The sequence below is a fragment of the Tympanuchus pallidicinctus genome, unplaced genomic scaffold (assembly GCF_026119805.1).
Source record: "Tympanuchus pallidicinctus isolate F22 unplaced genomic scaffold, pur_lepc_1.0 scaffold27, whole genome shotgun sequence".
Classification (NCBI taxonomy): domain Eukaryota; kingdom Metazoa; phylum Chordata; class Aves; order Galliformes; family Phasianidae; genus Tympanuchus; species Tympanuchus pallidicinctus.
The window spans coordinates 6,953,978-6,963,291 of NW_026294744.1; positions in this window are offsets into that span (position 1 = coordinate 6,953,978).

Here is a 9,314-nt window from a genome sequence, read left to right on the forward strand (position 1 = left end):
TTATTTATCCTACTGAACGTAAGATGAAAGAAAAGTAGAAACAAAGTGATTTCAGGCACTTCTTGCACACATAACTCTCACTTTACATCCATAGAGCTAGATTAAGATACATTGTTCAAAAAAAGCAAAATGAAAAGAAAGCAGAGGTGAAAAGAACTAAAAAAAACCCCTCCTCCTTAGTAGTGTTGTGTACTGTATTCTGCATCCATAGCCCCTGGCCAAGACATTTTGTCACCATCATTGGTGTGATAAAACATGTTCGTAATAGATTGCACTTGCTGGTCCTTGTCTCTACATGGGATCCACTCACAAGTGTACCATAGCACATCTTTGAGAGGGGTGAGCTGTGTGAAGGACATCATTAGGGGCAGAGAATACACCTTCCCAATGCCTAGGTTAATGCCCATCATAATAATAACTATTAGAGTTAAAATAAGTTGGATTTTCCCTTTCTCCTGGAAGCCTCCATTCCCCTAGTCTTACGCTCCGGATCTTTACCAAGTTTTTTCCTCCAGGAAAGCCTAAGTGCTTCTTTTAGCACCTGGCTTTGGTCTGGCAGCTATATTTATATCTGGTTTTGTCCAAAAGGGACCAAATTCCAGCCTCCTGAGCCCCATGGTACAGTGGTGTTTAACGTCCTTCACCAGGAGAAGAAGCCAAGGCCACTCTGTGATGGCTTGCTTCTTTAGGACTACTCTGGGACTCTGATAGATGCTAATTAGCTGCTAATAAAGACAGTCACTTGATATTGTAAAGGAAACAAATACATGTAGCGTACTTAAAATCATAAATGCCATATCTAATCTCTGCAGCAATTACATATTTCATAGAGAAGAAGTTGGGAACGAACACACTGAAAAACACTGGGGATGGAGATGGTGTTTTGAAATGCTTAAACTGTGTGTACAAGTGGGAATAAAGGTCCTTTTACTACGGCTGGCCTTCCCTGCAGAGGCAAGCGTGCATATCTTGCATGCTGGGAAGTTTAATGGGGATGGAGGGAAGCGGCGGATGCAGGATTGATCTTCCATAATTATTATCTGAACAAGATTATATTTTCTGATTCCACTTGGCATTAACAATAGGGGGTAAAACAGCTGTGAAAGAATGCACGACACTAGATAGCAATGAGAAATTAAAAGAATTACTGTTTCAGAAATTGAGAGATGAAATGAGGGCGCCGGAATAGCACTAAATTTTCCAGAGTAATATATCTTCCGGATGTCACTTGGATTTTCTCGGCAACACAAGAATAATCATTACCCTTTTATGCCCGAAGGCCCTGATTAAGTATGTTCTTAAATTAAGCACACGCTTGAATACCCTTCCTGGATGAGGATGTTTTCTGATTCCAGCCCAGCCACCATCTCTCATGTGGCACGCAGTTGTAATTTCGGTGTCCTTTACACAAAATGAGTCATCTCGCCCAGCTTTTCCACAGCCAGGCACGATCCGTTGCGAAGCATTGCCTGCTCTCTTCTCTGCCAAACAGCAGGACACACCGGGTGACACTGACAAGAAGTCCAACAGCGCAGTCAGTGTCAGGCAGGACCTGGCCACAGCTTCATGATGACACAGTCTTTCCTATCCCTTCTCCCACTGCAGCACTGCACGAAGCACCGCGGGCCTCAGATTTTGCTCTGCTGTGATTTTTACATGGGAAATAGGGGGAGGTGGTGAGGCTCGGGCCATACAGACATACGCACATGCTCTCCTGTGTAATTGCATTTGTGCCACTATCTCCTCAAGGAGGAGGAATGCCAGTCACAGCACTGCAGCACGTGAACTGGGAGCAGCAGCATTTGGGAGATGGAAGGCATTGAGCTGGCCATGTTGCCCCACGACCCAGGGCCTTGCCCAGAGAGCAGCCCTGTGGCACAGAGCCAAGCTGAGCTGACGTGCCGTTGGGCACCAGAGCCCAGCACGGCCGCCGTCTGCTAAATAACAGGGAAACAGAGGGCTCCCTGTCTCAAATAAATGATGAAACGTCCTTCCTAAAAGCAGACACATAAAGTCAGCCACTGTGCTTTCCAAAAGCCGATGCCCATTGACAGCAGGTAATAATAATATCTGGCTCTTGAAAGCACAATTACATAAAAGACACCGTCAATTAGAAATGGGTCTGACACACGCAATTCAGTCTGGCTTCTGACATGGACATTTTTAAAGTTCAGGGTCAGCCGGAGGTGAGGCTTGTTTTCAGCACGCTCCTTTGAGGCCAGTTCTCGTCTCTTCTTGTCTCTGCTGGCTCTGCCGCGAGCACTGGGTTGGACCAGGTGACCTCCCGAGGTCTTAGCCAACTAAATCATTTTTCACGTGTGCTCCATGTGCCCTTCTGGCATCACTAGAAGTTTGATTGGAGTGTGAAGCACTCCAGTTTCACAGGACAGAATGACGGATATGAAAAGTGGTAGAAGAGGAGATGTTTTATGTCAGGTTACTCCAGACAGCAGCTATGTATTTAACAACCTTGCTGGCCCTAGCTACCACACGTGACCACCAGGTAAACCTATGTGTACAGAAGAAATCAGTCCTCACAGATGGCAAATAAATCATGTCTTGCACCCCCAGAGAGGCTGTGCCACACCAATTTAAGTTCCTCCATTTTTGCTTTTGCTGAAGCTCCCTCAGGTGCCCTGTGCCTGCAGCTCCTCACCTCCAGCTGAGCCCAACCAGTGCCCCTGGCATTTACAGAGATCTCCCCTAGAAAACATTCCAGTAGCTACACTGTCCATAATGGTCTCACTGTTTCTACTTCACCGCCTACTCTTGCTGTAGTTTCTTTGGAGTGTAAGTCACATTTATTATGCTTCTGCACGAAGCTTGCGCTGGGGTCCTTGAGAGCTGCAGCTGCCAGTCACTCAGAATCAGGATGGAGAAATAAGAGGCAAGAAATTGCAATACAACAACAAGACATTGGGTAAAGCCAGCTGCTGCAGCCCAGCGTATACATTTCCTTGTTCCAGCAAGCATTTATACCAACCTGGAGTCCTTTGCATCTCCCTAAGCAGAGCAAAGGGGGTTAAAGATGAGGTAAAGTGAGTTTGCAAACACCGTGCCCTCTCCAAAGCTGGTCTTTCTGCAAAGCGTATTCATAGAGGCTATTGTCTGTCAAAACACATTAATGAGATGTAACGGTCATTAGTCCTTCTCACCGGGTGTTGATTATTACTTGCTTAAAGGGAGGCAAATCCTCTTATTCATGCTCCGGCCATGGATAATGATTAGGTCTGCTCCTGGACCTGCTCACGGGGATGCGCACACACGGACACGCAACCAGGCTCAGAACGGCGTGACGCGGGGTGGTGGGGGAAGGATGGTGGCTCCTGCTCACACTTCTTATTAATGAGGAGGATTAAATAGTGATGCTTGACTCTGCAGGAGAGAAAAAGAGGCTTCTGTAGCAGGGCTATGCCTGTCACAGCCAAGGGCCACCCAGTCTGAGGAGTGTCCTGAGGAGGCTGGTGCTGGCACAAGGATGGCCAGAAGCCCTGTGATGGCATCACCTCTGGGATGGGGCAACCTGCAGTGCTGCTGGCTCAGTCTCCATATGGCGTCTCCTGCTCTTCTCTGCTGCCATCAGAGAGTTTCAGTGTTTGGGTACCGCTGCTTTATTTTATAGCTACACAAATTCAGATTTTTTTTCTTAAGCCTGGTGACTTATGTAACGCGGCAACTGCAGGAGTAGGAGCTTTGGATGTAGATCTGAGTGTCTCTGTTTATGGACAAAATGAGCTGAAAAAGAAAGGCAAAATATGGCTTTCTGCATTCAGCTCTCTGGTCTTGCACCTCAGAGCTGCGAGTCCTGAAGAGAAAGGACAGACAGCAAGAAATCCTTCCTGTTGCAGCAATGATATTTAAAACCAAGCCGATACTGAACTCTGGCTTTGCTCATTTTGACAGCGTGGGTGGGATGCACAGCCGAGATGGCGGGATCAGTCAGCGTGGGAGACCGGGAGCTCCTCTGCTTGGCAGGGGGTGCCAAGCGCGCTCAGCTTGTCCCATGCAGTCAGTGCTTTGTAGAAAGTCCTCTTTTCAAGAGGCACAGGAAAAATAAAGCGCTTCTGAGTTGGTGTAACACTACAGGCAGCTGTAACAAGGTGCTCTCTCCACAGATCCGGGACAAACTTTGTGGTGCGTATGCATATGTATCTCATTTTTCAGGCGTTCTGGCACCCACAGACACTCAGGGCTCTGTTTCTGCAGCTGGCTCAAGGTCTCATGCTGGCACTTGGGTAGTCTCACTGAGTTATTCACTGCTCCAACTGTACGTCAAGTTTTGATGTGCTCAAAGGCACAAGAAGTTGTCTGGAACAGATATTTACATCTGCAGACGGCACAGTCTGACCAAGGGATCCAGCCTGTGTTCCCAGTCACTTTGCTGACAAGGTCTCTGCCTCTTAGAAGCAGATGGCTGTGACCTTCCTCCAGCCAGACCCTGCACTAAGGTCTGTCTTTCCTCAGAGTCACTTTTGGAGCCATGAATCACTGAATAATAGAATGGTTTGGGTTGGAAGGGACCTTTAAGATCATCAAGTTCCAATGACCTGCTGTGGGCAGGGACACCTCCCTCTAGAACAGGTTGCTCAAAGCCCCATCCAGCCTGGCCTTGAATGCTTCCAGTGAGGGGGCATTCACAACCTCACTGAGCAACCTGTTCCAGCATCTCACCACTCTCACAGTAAAGAATTTCTTCCTAATCTCTAGTCTTAACTCTGCCCTCCTGAAGAACCTTCACACTGGAGTTGGCGTCTTAGTCCAACCGCACTTTGTTACTGACTCCAGTGTGGGCAAGGCTTCCCCCTAGCTCTCGGCTAGTTCAAAAATGGAGCCTGTGATCTTCCCTGGAGACTGCAAAACATAGCATATGATGTTTGTCTCTTTCAGTCTCCTCCTGAGCTTACTCTAGAAACTATGGAGCTGCTCCCATGCTCTCACAACAAGCTGGAGGGATATTCATCTGTATCCATTTTCTTTCTGCACTGCTGCATCGATACAAACCACCTATAAATCACCTCTATGAAAAAACAAAATTTCCCACTCTTTTTTGTAGGTAGCAGCAGATTATGAACTCGATGTCTGCCCATCTCTCCCCTGAAGCAGTTGCCCAACCCCTGTCCCACACTTCACCTTTCCTCAGTCTGGGTTTCCCTTCAAACAGCAATTACTGCACGGTCTGGTGTCCTCAGACCGGTGATCCTCTATGCGAAAGGTTTTCTGAGGACGTAGGTCTCAGAATGACTGCATGTGCTCCACCAGATGTTGAAGAATATTCCCTCCCGTCCAAAGTGACTCTGAGCCTCATATTTCCTTGGCTTAGCATTGTTATGAAATGTCAGGGCTTCACAACTATTTTGACTCTCTTTTGCAATGTGCCCAAGGGAACTCAACCTCTGTTAAAGCACTGGTTCGGTCCAGCAGGCCCTACAGACTTGCATCACCTCTCGTTCTAGAAGAACCTCAGCCATCCCTGCAGGGTAGCTGAGATATAGCAGTGTGAAGGCTGAAAGCAAGATGTGCTGTTTCTGGAGGACAGTTGTTAGTGCAACTATATGAGGCCAACTTGGGGACTGCTCTCAGTCAGTATTATTTGTCTGTCACACAAAAGAAGGAGGGGTGCATCGTGAAATTTCCTGATGACACACAAATGTGAGCGCTTGTCAATACACAAGAGGCTCCAGCCTATCAAACAGGAAGAACTGCCTGACCTTGAGGATGGGAACAATGAGAATAGGACAAAATCCAATTGTGCCAAATGTAAGGTTTGGCACGAAAGGCTCAAGTGTCAGAATTTCTCTAAAGAAATAAGATGTCAGTGACAGACTCAAGCACATCGACCGATCACAGAATTAATATGAAACAGCAAAGTGACATAGCCATGAAAAAGGTACATATCATGTAGGCTGCATCGCAGACTTCCAACAGTGCCTGAACTGGATTAATGACAGGAAGCAAGTTCTGGTAGACCCTGCGAGGAGGCTGCATACAGTTTTATTCACCTCTGTTTGAGAAAGATGAATTGTGGCTGCAGCAGGCATAACCACGTGTTGGTAGGCTGCTTGGTAGAGGGGCTAGAGACCCTACTTAACGGTGGAAAACTGAAAGGGATTGGTTCATTCAACCTGACAAAATTAGAGGTTAGAGAGGACAGGCTGGATCTATAAATACCTTGTGTTAAACTTAAAACAATGTTGGCAGAAGGACAAATGGATACAAATTGGCCACGAGTGTGTTTAACTTGGAAATCAGAAGAAGGTCTCTAACCATTGGAGCAGCGAGGTTGGAGAGCAGCATGAGACATAACTTGCTTCGAGGCAGGGCAGTGTCAGTTTTTGAATTACACCATTTGACATGGCTGCTCGAGATGATCGGGTGATCCAGGAAGGGCCTTCCCTTCCAAATTCTGGTTGCAGGCAGACATTCTCCTCCTGCTCTCTCATGCAGAAGCCCTAAATCAGCCACATGAGCACGAAAGGCTCTCAGTCCCCTGCACAGCTCTTGTAAGGTCTTGGCATAATCTAACTCACTATTTGTTAGTGGCAATTATTTAGATTTCATGCATTTCTTATAGAATAAACCGGAGGGTTACATCAGTAACCAGGGCTGTGTGCTTTTTTGTAGTTAATACTTTGTACTTATATAGCATCTTTCATCTTTCAAAGTGCTTTACATACATTAATTATTTAATTCTCACCATACCCCCTTTGATCTAGGCAAGTATTATGATGCTCAGTTTACAAGTGGGGAAAGCAAACACAAAAGAACAAATTCTTGCTGCTAGGCTCATCCCACCAAGATCAGTGAGGCTTCATTGCTCTAATGGATAGATGGGCTCAGGCAAGGTAAAGCTTATGAGTGTCAGCAGGTGATGCTGCAGTGGGGCCAGGGCGATGATGTAAGCCTTCCTGATACTCTGGTTGCAAAGAAGAGACAGAGTGGAGCTGTAAGGGAAGGCTCTGTGTGGAGCTGGCTGTGGGATGCTGGGCACACAACAGAGAACCAGAAAGGGGCTGTGTTTACCTAGGAAAGGCAGAATTTCCTTTAATCAAATATAGTGGCCTCCAGTTGCACAGAGGGAGGTTCAGGATGGGTATTAGGAAACATTTCATCTCCAAAAAAGTGGTGATGCATTGGCACGGGCTGCCCAGGGGAGGGCTGGAGTCACCGTCCCTGGAGGTGTTCAAGCAATGTGTAGATGTGGCACTGAGGGATGCAGTTAGTGGGCACGGTGGGGATGGACTGCAAGACTAGATCATAGAGGTCTTTTCCAACATTAACAATTCTATAATTCTATAATTCTAAAGCATCTACAACAAAGCAAGGTGGATAAGACCCAAATAAGAGGAATGAACTCAAATACTTAAAAGCAGTGAATGAATGAGAGCTGACACTGATCTGTGTAGACAAGCGTTTACTGAAGGGATTTGTGTATTCCCTTTCAGTTTTAAAAAAAAATATCTTATTTATATTGAATGTTTATGTAACTCTTCAGAGTAACTGTTGGAGGCCAATTTGAAGATTCTATTGCTAAATAACTAAACATTTCATATTGCAAATTCATGTATTGATGCTACTTATGTGTTTGAATTGCTGTGATTACTTGGGAGCGCTGCAAATGCACTGTGCCTTACTCCAAACTGAAGTCTCATGTTCCTGTTACCTTTTTCACAATTTGTAAAGGACATTGCTGTCTTACAGGAGGAGGGAGTGTGGTCTGCTAGGCAGAGCAGGAGCCTGGGAAACAGCACGCTTGGGATCTAGCATTCATTCTGCCAGTGGTTTGGTGTCTGATGTTGCACAGGCATAGCAGCTCAGTTCCAGCAGTCAGTGCCAAGAATGGGAGTTAAAAGATTGAGATACTGATCTCAGCAGATATTGACTCATTTTATGACCAAGAAAATGCTTTTTAGCACTACCTCTCTGCCCAGCTTTATAGGGTATCAAAACTTGTGGCTCAAGCTGCTCCTGTGCTCCTCTAGGTCAGAAAGAATTGTAGCACAGCTGCTTTTGGTGAGGAAAAAGGGCAAAAGGGCTTGAATCTGTCCACATTTTTGCTTTACCAAATATTTTTCCTGTTACTGCCAGCATGAATTCCTGGAGAAGAAAAATGACTAAGGTTTTCCAATTTCATGGTCATTTTGATATGCTAAATGGTGCCAAGAGAGCTAGTGGGAAATTAGCGGAGTTCAAATCCCCATGGAACATGGAAATTGCAGTTAAAATAGTGCTGCTAAATATTAGTAATTAGGAAAAGTGATTTTGAAGTGTAGCATTTTAATTAGCTGCAAACTCGGCTCACTTTGAATCAGTGTTACCCACAGAATTGACTACACCTAAGACAGCTAAGCTTCTCAGCTGCACAAATCCCTTGGGCATCCATGGGTAATAACCATGAGACACAGGAGGATGTACACTAAATAAAATGAAAACCGTTTTAATGAAACAAGACTGAAATCTTCTAATAAACATGGAAGATTCAAAGATACAGTGACCACAACTCTCTTGTTCTGTCACTCACTCCCTCCTGTTTGCGTTGCTCCGCATTTCTTAGCATTAATTTTTCATCATCCAGTCCTTAATGGAGTTATTCGTGTTAAATCAGAACCCTTTCTGACCCCACTCCCTCACCCTGGTGAGTTGGGTCAAGGTCTATCCAAGGCCACATGGGCCATTTGTGGCTGGCCCATTCCTGCCTCCTGAGCCCAGGTGGGTGCCCTTACAGTAAGATCATTCATTCCTGTATGCACACGTCCTTTGCTTGTGGAGGAACTAACAATATTAGAAGTAGTACGCTGTAGGAACTTTGATTGCCTGCTCACGTAGCACTGTTACTGTTAAAACCCTTGGATGTATTTATTTTATAAATACCAGTAGGCAGGGGTGTTGGTACAGGCAGTGGTCAGATGACAGAGAGACTGGCACATTAAAGGATTGCAATGGGGTCAGTGTACGTGACTGAGATGACACTGAGCATCCTGTGCCACCCCATGGTTCACACAGCACAGAGTTGGGCCCCTTCTGCTCCAAGCCTGCAAGTTCACAGACATCCACGTAAAAGCCACTAAGGGTTAATGGCAAATGTCGGGTCTCAGTCCACAACACCTCTCTCATGTCACTGCTGCACAAGTGACAAGAAAGAGCGTTGCTTTTAGGGTACAAAACAACAGTAAGGTTTGTGAAATTTCAATTGATTTCAAACACTTCCAGTTCGAGTTCAATATTGAAAAAAGCAACAAAAGATTGTGGAATATCAATACACTGTAACTAAGATTATGTGACTTCAGATGGGAAGGCCAGCTGTGTGGGATGAAGAA